We start from the raw sequence: 19,079 nt of genomic DNA, 5'->3' as shown, positions 1-19,079 counted from the left end.
AATTTCCCCCTAAAATTGGAAATTAAAATTTTCTGTAGCTGGCAACAGCGCTAGCAGACATACACAAACTATCTTAAAAGAAGCTTTGGTATCCCTATAATATACCCTACAAGTATTGTGACGATATCTAATAAAGTAAGCAGGTCATTAAAAAATATTTCAGTCTACCTAAAAAAATCACAGTTATCTTTCCACTTAGAGAACAAGGTCTACTGTAAACCTCAACTGTACTTCCCCTAACTATTCTATTGAAACTTTCTATAGTGCGTTGTGAAGGGCAACGACAAGACTTTCAGATACTGGTACTTTTGTTCCTATGTAGCCAACAAGAGGGATATAATAGACAAAACACTAATCTTCCCCTAACATCTTGAATTAAAATTTTCCGTAGCTGGCAACACTGCTACCAGACAGACGAAAACTATCTTAAAATAAACACTGGTACATTACTTATATATCCTACAAGTATAATGGCGATATTTTAGAAACAATGCTTTTAATTACCAAAAATATATTTCGATAAACAGAAAAGTAGGGGAAAATCAAGAGTTAGAACCTAAATCCGAATTTTTCGTGCGTCCCCTAATTACCCCACTGTAACGATATGTACCCGAGTTTGTTCAGTAAGTAGAAATGTTCGACTGGCGTAAGTTGACTTGCATTCGGACGTATAGGTGCGGTTTGAAACAAAAATTTCGAATTTTTTGCCCAAATTTAAGGAGATTTTAATTTCCGCAGTTGGCAACACTGCGCACAAGCCCGTCCAATTGATGTCAACAATTAGGTATCCATCCGACGTATCTACCTCACAAGTCTTAAGGAGGTCTCTCTACAACGAATGAAGCTACAGGGGCAAAGTAATAAAGAAAATTCGAAAATTCTCGAATTTTTGACTGGAGTGAAATTTGAGAAGGAAATCCGACACACAGAAGAAAAAGAAACTAAAATGATAAACTATGGACCAACCATATTTGGCAAAAAGATATATACCGATATCTTAATTAGTGACCATACAGGAGCGGATTAAAAAAGTGACACACCCGTATGTGCCACTTTGGCCACCTGGGTAAGAAAGAGTTACGAGTGTACATTTAATTACATTTTTTGACTACTAACTTGTGTTGTTGTAGTAATTATAGTCTTGACTAATAATAATTTCGTTGTTGTAAACAATCACAATCTCTCCTTTTTACGTCTTAGTTCCAATACTGATGTTGGGAAATGTAGGGTGTTTCAAAATGAATATCGGGGAATCAAGTCTTCGTAGTACTAATTACATTTTACGCACAATTATAAACAATACATCATATAAAAGAACACCTCAAACAGTTTTTACTTCAAGTGTTCGATGTGAGCTTCATTCGTCACATGGCACACATTGAGTCAATAGGTGACAAAGGCCCATAAATTTTCCGCCATATGGCACAAAACATTCAATTCACACAGACGGTTGCACTGTAACTACAGGTTCAGTCTTTGCAAAATTAAAACACACAAAGCTTTCTGGTCTCTAGTCTCCATCTTTGCTACTTGCTCTTTCTAACGGCAGACAGAGGAAACAATGCATAGCATGCGTGTGTACAGCGGGGGACACTTCTAAATGGTACACCTTAGCCGTAAATCTCCATATGGCTGTACCATTTAGAAGTGTCCCCCGCTGTACAAAACTGTTTGAGTTGCTCTTTCATTTGATAACACTTATAATTGTAAGTTAATTGTAATAGATACTACAGTTTCAAAACCCTAATATACATTTTGAAACACCCTGCATTATTCAAATTATGTCATCCTATATTCATGTCTTGTATGTACACTCATGTCCAAAATTATTGTCGCATGTCTATAAATATGTTGTTGTAGGAATATAATTTGATAACGAATCCACCTGGTATTTCTTATAATGTTAGTATGTGTATAATCGGCAAAGACATACACATGGAAAATAATGTGGAAAATTTCATGTCAAAAGAGCAGTAAATAAGAATAATAAAACGAAAATAAAACTTTCTTGTCCCAGGGTGGCCACTCACCTGGAAAACCTGGAAAACCAGGAAAAGTCAGGGAATTTTTTAATTCTGGAAAAGTCAGGGAATTTTGATGAAAAACATGGAATTTTTACTCGGGAGAAAATTTACGTTCTGTTGTATTCCCAGCCATTTAGCCGATTTATTTATATACAAAATAGCTTTGGTCGCTGGGGGCTTCGCCCCCAGATTTCTCCTTCCTTCCAGGTTTCGTTTATCTAGCTCTGCTGGTTTGGGCTGCGCAAACTTTCTTCATATTCTTTTGTCATTTAGTGCTGCCCATGAATTGAGCTGGAGCGAAATCGGGACCATTTTGTAATTAACACACTTGTTTAGTTCGATGGCTGCTTGATTTCCAGAATTCGCTCGGGGCTGCGCCCCTGCATCCCGTTTTGGTGGTCACGTGATTAATATAAAGGCTGAACGATAGTTGAGTATTTCTACCGGAAGAGTTCCGAATGTGTGTCGAATTCCACAAAATGTGTGGAATTTTGGTTAATGCGTGTATTTCTATGTGGAATCAAAAACTGTGTGGATTCCACATGCATTTGTACTCAGTGGCGGCAGTACTTTTTGCGCCACACGATTAATTGGCCATGCTTTTTTACAGATATTTGACCTTTTGACCACCAATTTGAAGTAATGGCATTCCCCTCCCCCTAGTTTTTACACCCAATTCCGCTACTGCATGTACTATTGTTCTAAAAAAAAAAAAATCAGCTTCAAACAAATTTTTCTGATTTCTTAAAAGCACATTTTAATAGTGCTCATTTACTTCAGTTCCGTTGTTTTGTTACACAATATTTCCCATCTATGTCGACCTGTTCCCCGGTTGCATAACCACCGCACGCCACTGCTGGCACGACAAAACCTTTGGGACCCGGGCCTACCTAAAGTTGTTAATGCCGGCTTTCTAGACCGAAGTCCGCTACTTCTTAATACAGGTAGCTCCATAATTGTCCTCTCCATTCATTTGTGACGTCAAAGAACGATAGCATAACCTTGTACTGCAATATGACAGAGGTTGCTAATAAGCACACCTGGTGAAGGTATTGTATATTTGTTGTTAAATCCGGAGAAATATTTGATTGCAAATTAACGAATAATAAGTAGATAATGAGTAGAACAGTTTCTTGATTTGAATTTTGCAATTTTAAACCGATTTTATGTAAATTCTGTAATGGTGTTTTTTCAAGAAAATAAATTTAAGAATTATTGACTACTTATTTTTTAAACATATATTTGTTTAAAAAAGAAATGAAAATTTCAGTCAAGGGAGTTGAGGATTGTCGCAGGGTGCGGGCTCCACCTCCATTGGCCATTTCCTAGCTATGGGCCTGGATCAAAATACCATGTTTTCGAGTAATTCTTTTTCTTAACACATGGACTTCTTTGCCGTATAACTTACATGATTTGTGTTTAATAATGGTTTACGGGTTTGCAGGGCCTGCGACAGGGGAGGAGGAATAGGGGACAAATGCCCGGGGGCCTGGAATCACAAAAGAATAATTAAAAGCAATAATTTTACTGGAATTTAGGGGTTCGTGTCCCTGAGTTGCCCAAGGTTCCTATATATACCAATTTTAGATCTCTCTAGAAATTTTCTGGAAAAGTCAGGGAATTTTGAAATTCCAAATGAGTGGCCACCCTGTGTCCATTTAGCAACATTTTCTTTTACTCTTTCTCATTTTCGTATTTATAATTCTTTTCCTTTGAAATTTACCACAAATATACATTTTCCGATTATACACACAGCATCAGTATTAAAAGTACCCTCCAAAATCATTATCAAGTTATAATCTTACAAGAAGACAGTTATAGATATGCGACAATCATTTTGGACATGAGTGTTCATATCATCCCCAAGGCCCAAGGCAAGTTTTCGCCCGCGCAATGACGTAATTTGCCGCCTCCCTCTTTCTCCAGAAAGAACAAATCTTAAAAGACACGATTTTAAGTATGCTACTCCAGCATGAACAACGAAAGGGAGGAAAACTACACTCGCACTTAGAAAGGCTTAAATACTTACTACAAATACAATATTGTTGTGTCTGTTTTTTTTTCTTTAAATATTAATCTATTATGTTAGTGAAAGATAAAGGAAATACATCTGAAAGATGGTAATCCTTTTTATAGAATTCAATATCGAGTTTCAATCTCAACCTATCAGTTTGCAATTATAGTGCAACTAGCTCTTTTACCTTTATTTCTTGATTTTCCTTCTACATCTGTTATTATTATTATTATTATTATTTTTTTTAAAAAAACCGTTTCCACCTTCAACGATAACGATCTTATTTGCGACAAAGACAAGAGAAGCTTTCAGATCAGAACTCTGATAACTAACCAAAGGGGACAGGCATTCGAGAATTGAGTTCCTGTATTTGACAACAATCAAGCAATTTATTCTGGGATTTATTTTACCATTTGCTTTAGCACTGATCATGTGACTTAAACTAATGCGACCTAAACATAATTTATTAATGTAGTATTCAAATAGAAGGTCAGCTTAGTAAATTTAGCTACCATGATCATGAAGTCTGTCTCCTACAAGAAATATATATTTTAAATAAGATACTTATGACAGATAATGCAGCCCCGTGCAAATGCACGTGTTGTACATATGGTAGAGCTGGCAATGCATATCATATATCTAGTTGACAAATTACTTATATATGATATTCAGAAAAATATTAGTAGGCAGATTAGTATAAGTTTTTACCTTTAGACAAGTTATTTGCATTTTATACTGTTCGTGATATTATTTTTGTATTTAGTAAAGGCCTACTTTTACGAAAAAAACAAATGTTCATTTATACCTTTATTTCTTCGTTGATATTGGTGAAACAGTACAGAAACCCGGAATATTAGTAGGTACGCTACTTATATAAATTGTAAAATATTTGTGCCGTATCAGTATATAGTGTTTAATTTATGTTGCATTTTATGGTAATTACACCTACATAAAAATACTTCAGACTTAAATGACGTAAGATAAATTACAAATGACTATTTGAAAAAAAAACGAAATTTAGAAAAAAAACGAAAGGCAATGTTTTTTTTCTAAAAAAAAACGTACATTTCTGAAAAAATACGAACGGTTTTTTTTCTATTTACAACACTAAATGCAATAATGAGTGAGTTCAGAGTTAGATCCGTTAGATGGGATCATAATGCAGGCGTACACACATTGAAACTAGTTCTGTGGTAGGCTACGATTGAGCAGCATTGGTGAGAAAGGTCGTTGACGAAAAGAGTGTATTTATTGAGCGCCAAACTTTTATGTGTGGACACTACTTGCAAGGAAGTGGAACCAATGCTAAGTAAACACATAAGTAGCTACATATAGGTAAATGAAACTGACATGGTAAACTTTCTCATATACAATAACATGTGTGCGTAATTAGATTATACAGTATATGAAGTGTGTACATATGACCTGGAAAACATGGATATTTTGTCCCTCATCTTTTGTTATCTTTATCCCACCCCATCCTTTGTTATCTTTATCAATGATAAATAAAGGTCTGTTGTCACGTGTCACACAAGTAAGGACTATTTATTGTTTCCTTAAGGATACCGGTACAAAATGGTACATCAATATAAAAGATTGCCTGCAGGTCGAAAATATGCTGATTTTTCACAACAGCTTGAAGAATATTTACCAGCAATTCAGTAGGGGAAAATGTCGCGAAAAGAAACAGAAGCTCACTTCAAGATAAGTCGTTCCACCATAGAAAGAAGATTAAAGAATAGGTCAAGGCAGAATCCGGGCCATCTGAAAGTGATCACTGAAGAAGAAGAATTAGCCTTCGCTAGTCATCTTAATAAAGTTTGTGATTTCGGATTCCTCGTTAATTAACTTGATTTCAGATTTATTGTGAAGTCCTATTTTGCCATGCATGGGAGAACTGTCATTGCTTTCTAAGACAATCTTCCCAGTCGAGATTGAGTGAAGTTATTTTAGAAAATGCACCTCCAGTCAACGACTAGATTCGCTGCTAATATAGATAGGGCTCGTGCAGCTGCAGAAGAAAACGTAATCAGCTATTACAATCATTATATTTGATAGTACCTCTTAACATGTTCTCTTTGTGGTTTGCAGTAAATAAAAAGTGTTGTTCTTGGAACATCTACGTCCTACTTAGTCTCAGAGCAGATTTCAATGGTTTTCTGTAGGAAAATATGGGGGTGGGTTCAAGTAGCCCGAACGCGAGTCTTACTTGGACCCATTTTTTACAATCATCGCCTGTGCTTTGTTTTCAATATATGTAACTAAAACTGTCCTCAATATATGCAATAAAGCCTGTAGTTCCACTTAATATGGGTTATGACAATAACTTTCGAGTTTTCGTGGATGAAAATAGGCCGAAAGAACGAATTTGTTGCAAAATTGGGTCCAAGTAGCCCGCATCTACGGTATATAAGGCGTGCAGGTTTTCGTTTTTTAAGTGGAAGCTACTATTTTTGCTTATTGATTCATACTTTGCCTTCTAATATGTGTCAGATAACTGTACACACTGTCGTACTTACGTTTGCAACCACATGTGTTTATGCATGGGCTGCGATTAGGGGGGGCAAAGGGGGGCAGTTGCCCCCCACTTTTTATGTACCCCTTTATGTATAGCCTATAGTTTCGTTTGGAAATGTAAAGTTTTTGTATGCATTACTGGTTTATAGAAAATGGTGCCGTTGCGTAAGTACATGATGGTTATCCTCCCGTGGAGTTAAGAAAGCTGCAAAAATTGCGTTTTAATTGACACCTAAAAATTAACTTATTACAACACAACAATTTCAGCATACTTTCACTTCTTACAAGGATTCAATATATTAATCAGCCGCTTTGAATCTTAAGATGTTCATGAGCACGGAATCAAATTTCTGTTTAAGAGTAGAAAGGGCTAGTAAGTACCTACTTGCGTTGGTCTTGTCAATTTACTTAATTAAATATGAAATACGAAATACGGTATTTTAACAAAAAAAAGATAGTATCCTATTAGTTATACAACCTTCCGTCAAGTCGTCCCTCCCCACTTTTAACGTCCAATCGCCGCCACTGTGTTTATGTTACATATTATTTGTTTTCCTATAGCGCTTTTGGACAGAATATGACGTATTTTTGTTCACATAATAATGTGTTCCTCTGGCAATATAATTAATACATTTTCATATCCCCTTTGCTCATTTTCTATTAACTAAAGATATAATGTATTAGCAAGTAATATCACACAATTTTATCCTTTGTGTCAGTGGCGTTCAATGTTCAATGTTATTCCTCATAGCCCCTTCTTTTTTCGGCTACGGGTAAAAGCTACGCCTCTCACCTCCACATTCATCACCAGTTTTCTTCGCTCTGGTGCATCTTTCTTAACGTTTCAATGCGTTTTCAAACATATTGACTCGCAATATAGGCGAAAATCCACAAAATATCAGAGCACACGGTTTCTTCTTACCTCACTATATCTCAGGAACGGTTGAGATCGAGGGTTTTCCTCTCTAATGGGTTTAATTGTACACAAAAACACTTCTTTCGTTCATTAGCTCGTCCACAATTTTGTGTCACACTTGAATCGGTTTCCTTGTTAGTGGTTCGGATTCCACATTAATCAGTAGGTCCACGTCTCATATGGCCTCGTTGCTGAAAGGGACGTCAGAATCAACTCAATTTAACTCTTCGGGGTGAGTTATTTTCGGACAATTTTCTTAAGAACGCCTGTTAAATTTTGCCCATATTTCATAAATAAACATATACAGTGAAACCTCTCAATAGCGGACACCAATGGGACATGAAGTTTTGTCCGTTACTGAGAGGTGTCCGTTATAGAGAGGTTACAGAAATTTAATTTCTCATAAGGGTAATTGCATGAAGTAATATACAGTAAATACATTATGTATGAGCGTAAATACTTAAAATTCAATATGAAAATAGTCTTATTTAGTACACATTTGAATTACTGGGAGGGATGAAGGAGAAATTCATTTCTATTAAATCATAGCCTATTATTGCTGGGCAATGTTTAGCGAAAAAGGCATGCTTTTTCCTCTACAACTGTAATAAAACTCATTAGCAAGTGTCCTCTAAAAATTCTCAGTACGATTGCAGAAGAAACGTACGTGTGTGTGTGTGTGTGTACTGGCGCGGCATCTTCGTTGGCAGAATGGATGAAAAGGCAAGATATTGGGGGTGCATATATTTATTGACCCAGGCCCAATCACAAAGAAAGTTTAGCTGTTCTGTTTGATGGTTCACCAGGTCTGGACTCATGAGAGATACACTTATGGGGAAAAGACCTTTCTGTATACTGTAATATATCGCAAAACCGAGAACAATTCCTGTCCGTTATGAAGAGGTTATTCAGAAATTTGGGGGAGAAAAGGACTGTCCGCGTCCGTATTTGAGAGTGTCCGTAAAAGGGAGGGTTTTGTTCCGTAAGAGAACATATATTTTTGCCGGGACAAAAAAAAAATGTCCGTATTATAGAGGTGTCCGTTATTGAGAGGTGTCCGTTAAGGGAGGTTTCACTGTATTAGTAAGGTGACAGTACACTAAAGAGACGTAGATACCTATTAGCTATACAACTAGTAGCTCCTTTTTATAGATAGTTGCTTTTATATTTAGTATTAACGTAGCAGGTAGTGGTGAGCAAATGCACGACCAAGATCAAGACCCAAGTAGTCTTGGTGTTGGATTTGCACTGGAGCTCTTGATCTTGGTCTTAGTTTGGCCTACAAGAGTTCCAAGTCCTGCTTTTAAGAAATCTTATGCTTTTCTCAGGTAAATTTTATACGGGACATAAGAGATAATAAAAGCTATGCGTCAATAGTAACATAAATATATATTTTTAAATGCGATATCGTTTACCTTCCTGTGAGTATGAGAATTATCGCAGTTCAATGCTACCGCTTTCATTTCAGAACAACTTTATTAAGATGTTTTGTTGGTTTACTTTAGTTTACCTGCTGTTGTAGGCACAACTATTTTTCGTAGGTTTTCACAGAATCCAATTATGGACTATCGTAAATTAATCAAATCAAGGCCAAAGTAAATTCTACACTGAAGTTATTATCTTGTAACCATAAACAGAATTGTGGTCTCTGTCGTCTTCTACACAACGTTCCAATCCTCCGATCTCCAGGTGAGGTTCCAAACAAAGACCAAAGATAAACGGACATTGTATTTGACTAACATTTATTCTTGTTGTTCGATGTTACTAAGGAGAGCTCGTGGCCACAATCCCAGGCAACTACCGATAGTGAGACTAGCCATGAAATGAAATGAAATCTTTAGTTTTACGTCCCACGGTTATGCCGGTTAGGCTAAAGGAGACAGTGATGATGAGAAATGAATGAAATGGTGGAATGAAGAAAGTAGAGGAAACGGGAGAACCCCGAGGAAACCCACGAGCATGGTGTTTGTCCACCACAAAGTCTACATGGCGCGAGCTGGGATCGAAGAGACTAGCCATGTCTCAATGGCAGACAGAAGCGAGTGACCTGAATTTGAATTCTTTCTGTTGACAATACATTCATCCCCATCAGGAAATCGCGGTCGGAAAGAGGGATTGTCGCCGTTGACGGTGGCAGGCCGCCGACACCCGTCCGCGGCGGCACGACGATCTACTTGTTCAAACTTGCCGACCTTTCGCCAAGGAGGCAAGCGGTCGAAAATTGTAAAATAAAATGCCCTTTGCCGACTCTTTGCCTACTGTTGCCGACTATCAGAGTCGGCAAAATAGTCGGGAAGACCTCTTTCCGACTCTCTGCCGATTCCTTATGCCGGCCTCTTTTCGACGGCGGCGCATTTAATGCTCATTTCCGGCTGTTTGCCGACTGTTCGGCAAGACAACTATTCGTAGCGGTCGAAAATCGCGCGGAAAGACGACCGTGGCCGGCGCCGGCAATCCGACCGCGGTATCTGGTCGGCATGGACAAATTATCCGACTGTAGGCGATAGGGTCCTGAGGGGGACGTGTATATACCCATATGCACCTATATACGCCTTGCACTTTAATGAAACTTTTGTTCTTATAATACGTTCAGTACATAATTATCCAAAACAAAGCAATAAAAAGCAAGGATGACATGAACTTTTCAGAGTTGTGTTGAGAGAAACGTGAAAGTCTGGAAAGAAATTATGCATATTGTATGAAACAAACATACAGCTTTGAGAAATATTTCAGTAGTACGTGTGCAAGATTCTTGCAGGTTGGCCTAGTCTTGCACTAGTCTTGCAGGTATGGTCTTGGTTTTAGTCTTGGTCTGAGTGTTGCATACAATTATGCTCTTCATTAGTAGTAGTAGATCATTGATATAGGAATTCTGCCAATTAGGTAGTAAAATAACAAGTGACAGTAAAGTTCAAACAAGATGTAAAATCCAGAATAGCTTAGGCAAAGAAAGCATGTCAAAATAAAATAAAATAAAAAATAAAAATAAAAATAAAAATAAAAATAAAAATAAAAATAAAAATAAAAATAAAAATAAAAATAAAAATAAAAATAAAAATAAAAATAAAATCTTCTAACCGAGAACATCGACACAGAACTCAAGAAATTTCTAATGAAAGCTCACATATGAAGTGTGGCGTTGTATGGATGTGAGACAAAAACTCGAGGAAAAAAGGAAAAATGGAGAATGAAAGCCTTTGAAGCGTGGTGCTAGAGAAGGATGTTGAAAATGAGATGGTCGCACAAGATATCAAATGAAAGAGTATTGTAAATGGTAGGAGAAAAAAGGAATGTACTAAGAATGTTTCGAAAACAGGACATTATTGGACACATTATGAGACATGAAGATATTACTTATTAACTATTTCAAGTTTTTACACATGGTTCCAACTAGTGTTGTAAAAAAACGGTTTTTTTTCTGTGAAGTTTTTTTTCAATAAAAAACATCGTTCTTTTTCATGTTTTTTTTTCAAATGTCTGTTTTTTTTCTGGCAGCTATTATTTATTGATGTATGTTGAAGATTATTGAAATAATCAATAGAACTTGAGTCGAAGCCCTCGTAACTTACAAATCGTTTGTTTCCTTGTACATATACGAGCAAAATCGTGTGATTATTCCTTTCGGACCCAGGTCATTTTTGGCGTTTTCATACTTTGTCAGTTAGTGACGTATTCCTCAAAAACCATTTACCCTATTGATATGGTTAAGACCTTGTTTTTTAGAAAAGGAATGTGGCTATTTTTTGGTGTACGTTACATTGCAGTGTTGCGAGCGGGTGGGAAATTACTGAGGGAAATGTAGGGGTGAAAATTTACAAAAAATCCCTAACCGAAATTCAAGATTTTTTGTATCTAGCACCACTGTTGCCATATGGGTCTAACTCACCTAAAAAGATTCTTTGGTGCATTGACAAGGTACAGTGAAAACTTGAAGTCGCTGGCTTCCATTCAAAGAGAGAAACAAAAAAAATCTATTTCCATACACATGAAATTTTGACACTTTTTACGCCTCAAAAGCAAAAATCAACAGATATGCCGACGCTACAGCTTCTCTAATTATCCTATTTGAAACTTTTTATGGTGTGTTCTGTAGGCTAAAGAGAAGGCTTTCAGATAGTGGTACATTTGTTCCAACGTAGCGAGCAAGAGGGAAATAATAGAGGGGAAAGGGAAATTTGTCGAATTTTTCACTTAAAATCGGGAATTAATTATTTTGGCTGGAAACATTGCCATAAAACATACGTAAACTATCTGATTGTAAACCTTGGTACCCTAAGAATGTATCCTACAAGTATCATTGCGATATCTAACAAAGTAAACATGAAATTAAAAAAAAAAATCTCATTCTAACTCAGAAATGCACAATTTTCTTACCATTTACAGAACATTGTTTATTATAAGCCACAACTGTACTTCCCCTAATTATTCTACCGAAACTTCTTATGGTGCGCTGTGTCGGCTAAGGACGAGGCTTTCAGACAGTGGTACGTTTGTTCGAATGTAGCCAACAAGAGGGAAATAATAGAGACAAAAATGGAATTTTTCCAAAATTTCCTCCTAAAATCGGAAATTAAAATTTTCTGTAGCTGGCAACAGTGCTAGCAGACACACACAAACTATCTTAAAAGAAGCTTTGGTATCCCTATTATATACCCTACAAGTATTGTGACAATATCCAATAAAGTAAGCAGATCATTAAAAAAATATTTCAGTCTACGTAAAAAAATCAATTATCTTTCCACTTAGAGAACAAGGTCTACTGTAAACCTCAACTGTACTTCCCCTAACTATCGTATTGAAACTTTCTATAGTGTGTTGTGAAGGGCAAAAACAAGAATTTCAGATACTGGTACTTTTGTTCCTATGTAGTCAACAAGAGGGATATAGTAGACAAAACAGTAATTTTCCCCTAACATCTTGAATTAAAATTTTCCGTAGCTGGCAACACTGCTACCAGACAGACGAAAACTATCTTAAAATAATCACTGGTACATTACTAATATATCCTACAAGCATCATGGCGATATTTAAGAAACAATGCTTTTAATTACCAAAAATATATTTCGATAAACAGAAAAGTAGGGAAAATCAAAAGTTAGAACCTAAATCCGAATTTTTCGTGCGTCCCCTAATTACTCCACTGTAACGATATGTACCCGAGTTTGTTCAGTAAGAACAAATGTTCGACTGGCGTAAGTTGACTTGCATTGGGACGTATAGGTAGGTTTATAACAAAAATTTCGAATTTTTTGCCCAAATTTAAGATTTTAATTTCCGTAGTTGGCAACACTGCGCGCAAGCCCATCCAATTGATGTCATCAATTAGGTATCCATCCGACGTATCTACATGACAAGTCTTAAGGAGGTCTCTCAACAACGAATGAAGCTACAGGGGAAAAGTAATAAAGAAAATTCGAAAATTCTTGAATTTTTGACGGGTGAAATTTGAGAAGGAAATTCGACACACAAAAGAAGAAGAAACTAAAATGATAAACTATGGACCAACCATATTTGGCAAAACAATATATACCGATATCTTAATTAGTGACCATACAGGAGCGGATTAAAAAAGTGACACTCGCGTATGTGCCACTTTGGCCATGTGGGTCCGAAAGGGTTACGAGTGTACATTTAATTACACTTTTTTGACTACTAACTTGTGTTGTTGTAGTAATTATAGTCTTGACTAATAATAATATCGTTGTTGTAAACAATCATAATCTCTCCTTTTTACATCTTAGTTCCAATACTGATGCTGAGAAATTCAGGGTGTTTCAAAATGAATATCGGAGAATTAAGTCTTCGTAGTACTTATTACATTTTACGCACAATTATAAATACATCAAATAAAAGAACACCTCAAACAGTTTTTGCTTCAAGTGTTCGATGTGAGCTTCATTCGTCACATGGCACACATTGAGTCAATAGGTGAGAAAGGCCCATAAACTTTCCGCCATATGGCACAAAACATTCAATTCATACAGACGGTTGCACTGTAACTACAGATTCAGTCTTTGCAAGGTTAAAACACACAAAGCTGTCTGGTCTCTAGTCTCCATCTTTGCTACTTGCTCTTTCTAACGGCAGACAGAGGAAACAATGCATGGCGTGCGTGTGTACAAAACTGTTTGAGTTGCTCTTTTATTTGATAATACTTATAATTGTAAGTTAATTGTAATAGATACTATAAAGTTTCAAAATCCTAATATTCATTTTGAAACACCCTGCATTACTTCAAATTATGTTATCCTATATTCATGTCTTGTATGTACACTCATGTCCAAAATTATTGTTCCATGTCTATAAATATGTTGTTCTAGGAATATAATTTGATAACGAATTCGTCTGGTATTTCTTATAATGTTAGTATGTGTATAATCGGAAAAGACATGTATGTGGAAAATTTCATGTCAAAACAGCAGTAAATAAGAACAATGAAACGAAAATGAAACTTTCTTGTCCATTTAGCATCATTTTCTTTTATTCTTTCTCATTTTCGTATTTACAATTCTTTTCCTTTAAAATTTATCATAAAATATACATTTTCAGATTATACACACAGCATCAGTATTAAAAGTACCCTGCAAAATCATTATCAAATTATATTCTTACAAGAAGACAGTTATAGATATGCGACAATCATTTTGGACATGAGTGTACATATCATCGGGCCTGCCCTAGGCAATTTGTCGCCCGCGCAATGATGTAATTTGCCGCCTCCCTGTTTCTCCAGAAAGAACAAATCTTAAAAGTCACGATTTTAAGTATGCTACTCCAGCATGAACAACGAAAGGGAAGGAAACTACACCCGCACTCAGAAAGACTTATATACTTACTACAAATACAATATTGTTGTGTCTGTTTTTTTTCTTCTTTAAATATTAATCTATTATGTTAGTGAAAGATAAAGCAAATACATCTGAAAGATGGTAATCCATTTTGTAGAATTCAATATCGAGTTTCAATCTGAACATATCAGTTTGCAATTATAGTGCAACTAGCTCTTTTACCTTTATTTCTTGATTTTCCTTCTACATCTGTTATTTATTTTTTTTTTAAAGTGTTTCCACCTTCAATGATAACGATCCTATTTGCGACAAAGACAAGAGAAGCTCTGCTAACTAACCAAAGGGGGCAGGCATTCGAGAATTGAGTTCCTGTATTTGACAACAATCAAGCAGTTTATTCTGGGATTTATTTTACCATTTGCTTTAGCACTGATCATGAGACTTAAACTAATGAGACCTAAACATAATTTATGAATGTAGTATTCAAATAGAAGGTCATCTTAGTAAATTTAGTTACCATGATCATGAAGTCTGTCTCCAACAAGAAATATTTATTTTAAATAAAATACTTATGACAGATATTGCAGCCCCGTGGAAATGCACGTGTTGCACATATGATAGAGCCAGCAATGCATATAATATATCAAATGATAATCAGAAAAATATTAGTAGGCAAATTAGTTTTAGTTTTTACCTTTAGACAAGTTATTTGCGTTTTATACTGTTCGTTATATTATTTTCGTACTTATTAAAGGCCTACTTTCACGAAAAAAAAAATGTTCATTTATACTTTTATTTCTTCGTTGATATTAGTGAAACAGTACAGAAACCCGGATTCTTAGTAGGTACACTACTCATATAAATTGTAAAATATTTGTACCGTATCAGTTTCTAGTGTTTAATTTATGTTGCATTTTATGGTAATTACACCTACATAAAAATACTTCAGACTTAAATGACGTAAGATACATTACAAATGACTATTTGAAAAAAAACGAAATTTAGAAAAAAAACGAGAGGCAATGTTTTTTTCTAAAAAAAAAACGTACATTTCTGAAAAAAAAACGAACGGTTTTTTTTCTATTTACAACACTAGTTCCAACACCACATACTGGTCATAAACAACTCCAGACGACAACTACAAGAAGACATCGTCAACCATCGTCAACAATCGTCAAGTAACGAAGATTTTTGGATAAACGGAGCGATAACACCGCAGAAGGTATCAATTTTCACCAACTGAAGATCACCTCCGCTCTCTAGGATGTCCGGACTCTGAGAGCTCCCTTGCTTGGATGTCTGATCCTCGCGTTAACCTTACCCTCTCTACGACACCTGGTCTCTGAGAACTCCTTTGCTAGGATGTCTGGTCTTTACAACACCTCACTGCTCTCTAGGACGCCTGGTTTCTGCGTTTTATTCTCCTCTTTAGGACGCTTGATCTCTGAGAGGTACTTATACACAGTTCTTGGCCACAAGAAACTTGGATCCTGTCCCACTTAGTCTCTGGGTTCCTACAAACTCACCAATAGGGTAAGGAGGAGAAGGAAGTTGCGACAAACTAATCGGAACCCTGTTGACCTTAGAAGAAACATAGTACAGACATACAAAACAACTAATCTAATCTAACCAGAAGTCCTAATTAACTACTCCACTAAACTCTACCCTTCCCTATTACTATCCTACCATCCAGCCCTCTACATTGGTCTAGTGGTTAATGCACGTACCTTTGGTGTACATGGTTTTGGGTTTGATTTCCAGTGGGAGAGAGTTGAACTGATTGCAATGGTTCGGATCCCATTCACGTCTCACATAGCCTTGGTGCTGAAAAGAAATGCAATATCGCAAGAAGTCCCTCCCTACCCTACCCTAATAATACGCTATTCTAGTTTATACCACTCTACCTTAAAAACTTGCGGAGTTTTCCAGTAATAAACCGACGAACTCCGCATACATGTTCAGAACCGCAATACAAGAAAAAGTTTATGTGTAACTTTGGTTGGAAACGCTTAATTACGGAGATGGAGCCTATTTACAGTAATTAGTGGAAATGGTCATAGGGTAGAATTGGCATCATTCCGTTCCGACCAAAGTCGCAAATAAACTTTTTTTTCTTGTATTGAGATTTTGAACACGAATGCAGTGTCTGCCGGTTGTTGTATTCAGTGTAGCCACCCTATACGACCAACTCTACTACTTTTATTTTAATTACTTCATCTGTATAATTAGGCGTTTCCAACCAAAGATGCAGATAATTGTTTTTCTTGCATTGAGGTCCTGAACACATATGAACAATTTCTTAGTTTCATATTACTCTTGTACTTCGGAACAGCCTGCATATCTATACAAACTATCACTATAATTACTGGTATAGCAATTATATATGTATACAACTATATTCTAACATTGCACATTTTTTTTCATATATTTTAATCTGCTTAGTTCTATTTTCACTGTATATGTTTTAGAAACATACTTGTAGCTTGGCTCAAAGTATTGGAGTATATGTCTGATTATCAGAGATAAGAGCAAAGTATATTTATTCTGTTTTAGTTATTTTTTTTTTAGCCTAAAGCTAATAGTATTGCTTCATTATCATTCAATATTCCTATTTTTAACAGTGCACCATCATCTTCCATAAGCTCTACTTACTCTTCTAAATTAATATGAGAGATAATATCCTTAGTTATTGCAGATATAACTTTGAAGTGTTCGGAGGTCTTTGTCATATTTTTGTATCACCTATCACTCACATCTGCATGTATTATATATAATCCACTAATGTTTAGATTGCCTTATCTCTTGGAACGTTCTGATTGGCACTAGATCTATTACTAAATAAGGAAAATCAGAAATTACAAATGTTTCGGTAATTGAGTAGGAAGGTTTATGGACAAAATTTCAGGGTCGAAACAATTAATAATAATAATAATAATAATAATAATAATAATAATAATAATAATAATAATAATAATAATAATAATAATAATAATAATAATAATAATAATATGGGATTAAACAAATAATTCCTGTCAAATGAACATAAAATGTTTTAGTCTCAAAATAGATACATCTTCAAAAATATTTACAAAATAATATTTGTCGAAGTTAAAAATTTATGCTTCTGTACTGATAAAAATATATGTTTAAAATTAGTTTAAAAGGATTGTTCATTCTTCTTAAAATTACAGATTTTGGATTCAAGGGAACTAATGTTGATCCATTTCCCACATTATACATTGGTACCTTTATACCTATATTATGTAAGCAGTATTCACTATATCTATTGTTTAGTATTTTCTTAATAAAGTCTGTTTCAATAAGTTTTCTCCTATCACTTAATGTCTGTAATCCCCAAAATTGATTCCAGTATTCATAACTATTTGAGTAGTAATCTCTATTTCATTTTACGACATTGTAGCCTAATAAAACATTTTTGGACTGACTCCATTTTGTTTGTCAATGTTATACATATACTATTCCAAATAACAACACTAAACTCGTCTTGATCTTGCACGTATCTTGTAAAAATATACATGTAAGCTGGCACTTTTAAACTCAGGCCATTGTTTGAAAATTAACCTTATTATTCTTCCCGTGGAATATATCATTAATATGATAACTAAATTTCATATTTTGTGTCAAACACTATACCCAAATCTTTAATCTATTTGGCTTTATGCAATGTTACTTCATTAACTCCATATCATATTTGTTCACGTAGTATTGAGTTTTGTAGGTATATATGGGGATGTTGATGTTGATTCACTTTGGATCGGAACAAGCAAAGGACTGGCCCAAAATTGAGTTTAGTTTAGGTGATTTTTTTTTTTTTTTTTTTTTTTTTACAAATGAAGCTAATGTTTGAGCTTTTTAAAACGTGAGAATCTTTTGTTTAAATAAAAGGATGTTTAAATTCATTTCATAAATGAGAAAAAAACAATTTCAGTATTGTGTGCTTACAAATAAAAATAATAATGCAAATTATAAACTATACAGGGTGTTTCAAAACAACATCGACGTTTGGGAGGTAATTCCCTACACCAAGATAAGACAAAAAGTATAGACCAAGCTGGGTGCACAAATGCTTCCTTTCGGAGTTATAGGCTGCCAAAAACCTGAAAAAATGAACTTTAAAGGTCCATAGCTCCAAAACTATGGGTTCTACCGTAGTCGGGTCAAGACTTTACTTAAGAACTAGTATGTGCTCTATTCAAATATCCAAGTTTCAGAATCCTGCGGTACTTCCACAACAATTTTTATGGAGGTAGTTGGTGAGTTATTCAGATTATATGCTCGTAGCCAAACTCCCTCTATAAAAATTATTGCGTGAATTCCTTACAAGGGACATCACCCAATTGTCCGGCTCCGATTTCAATGAAATTTTTATTGCTGATAGAGGACATGTATTCATTACTTGTGATGACAGAAATTTTTGCCATGGTACAAGTTTTCTATTTTTTAATAATTTTTAAAGGTTGTGATGTGGTTAATAGAGATTACTGCAGAAGTCCCTTACTACCCTTTGTAAAAGGAGTGTTAATGAAAGAACAACCATGTAGATACGCATAGGGCCTAGAGGGAAGTCGTATGGTACGTATGACCTTGACGGCAGCCATCTTGAAATCCGCCATTTTGAATTAAGGTCAAGTTTTTTAAATAGGAATAGGGTAATATGATACATAATTTCGGGCTAGAATTTAATCAGGAAGACAATGGTGAAGTTAGTTTTAAGATGCGCTCATTTGGCGAAAAGTTACAGGCATATTAATTGTTTATACTTACTATGTGTGTAAGTCCCTTACCTCCGCTTCTAACCC

Source organism: Thermobia domestica, chromosome 7 (assembly GCF_964235325.1).
Source record: "Thermobia domestica chromosome 7, izTheDome1.hap1.1, whole genome shotgun sequence".
Taxonomy (NCBI): Eukaryota; Metazoa; Arthropoda; class Insecta; order Zygentoma; family Lepismatidae; genus Thermobia; species Thermobia domestica.
This window is presented reverse-complemented; position numbering follows the sequence as displayed.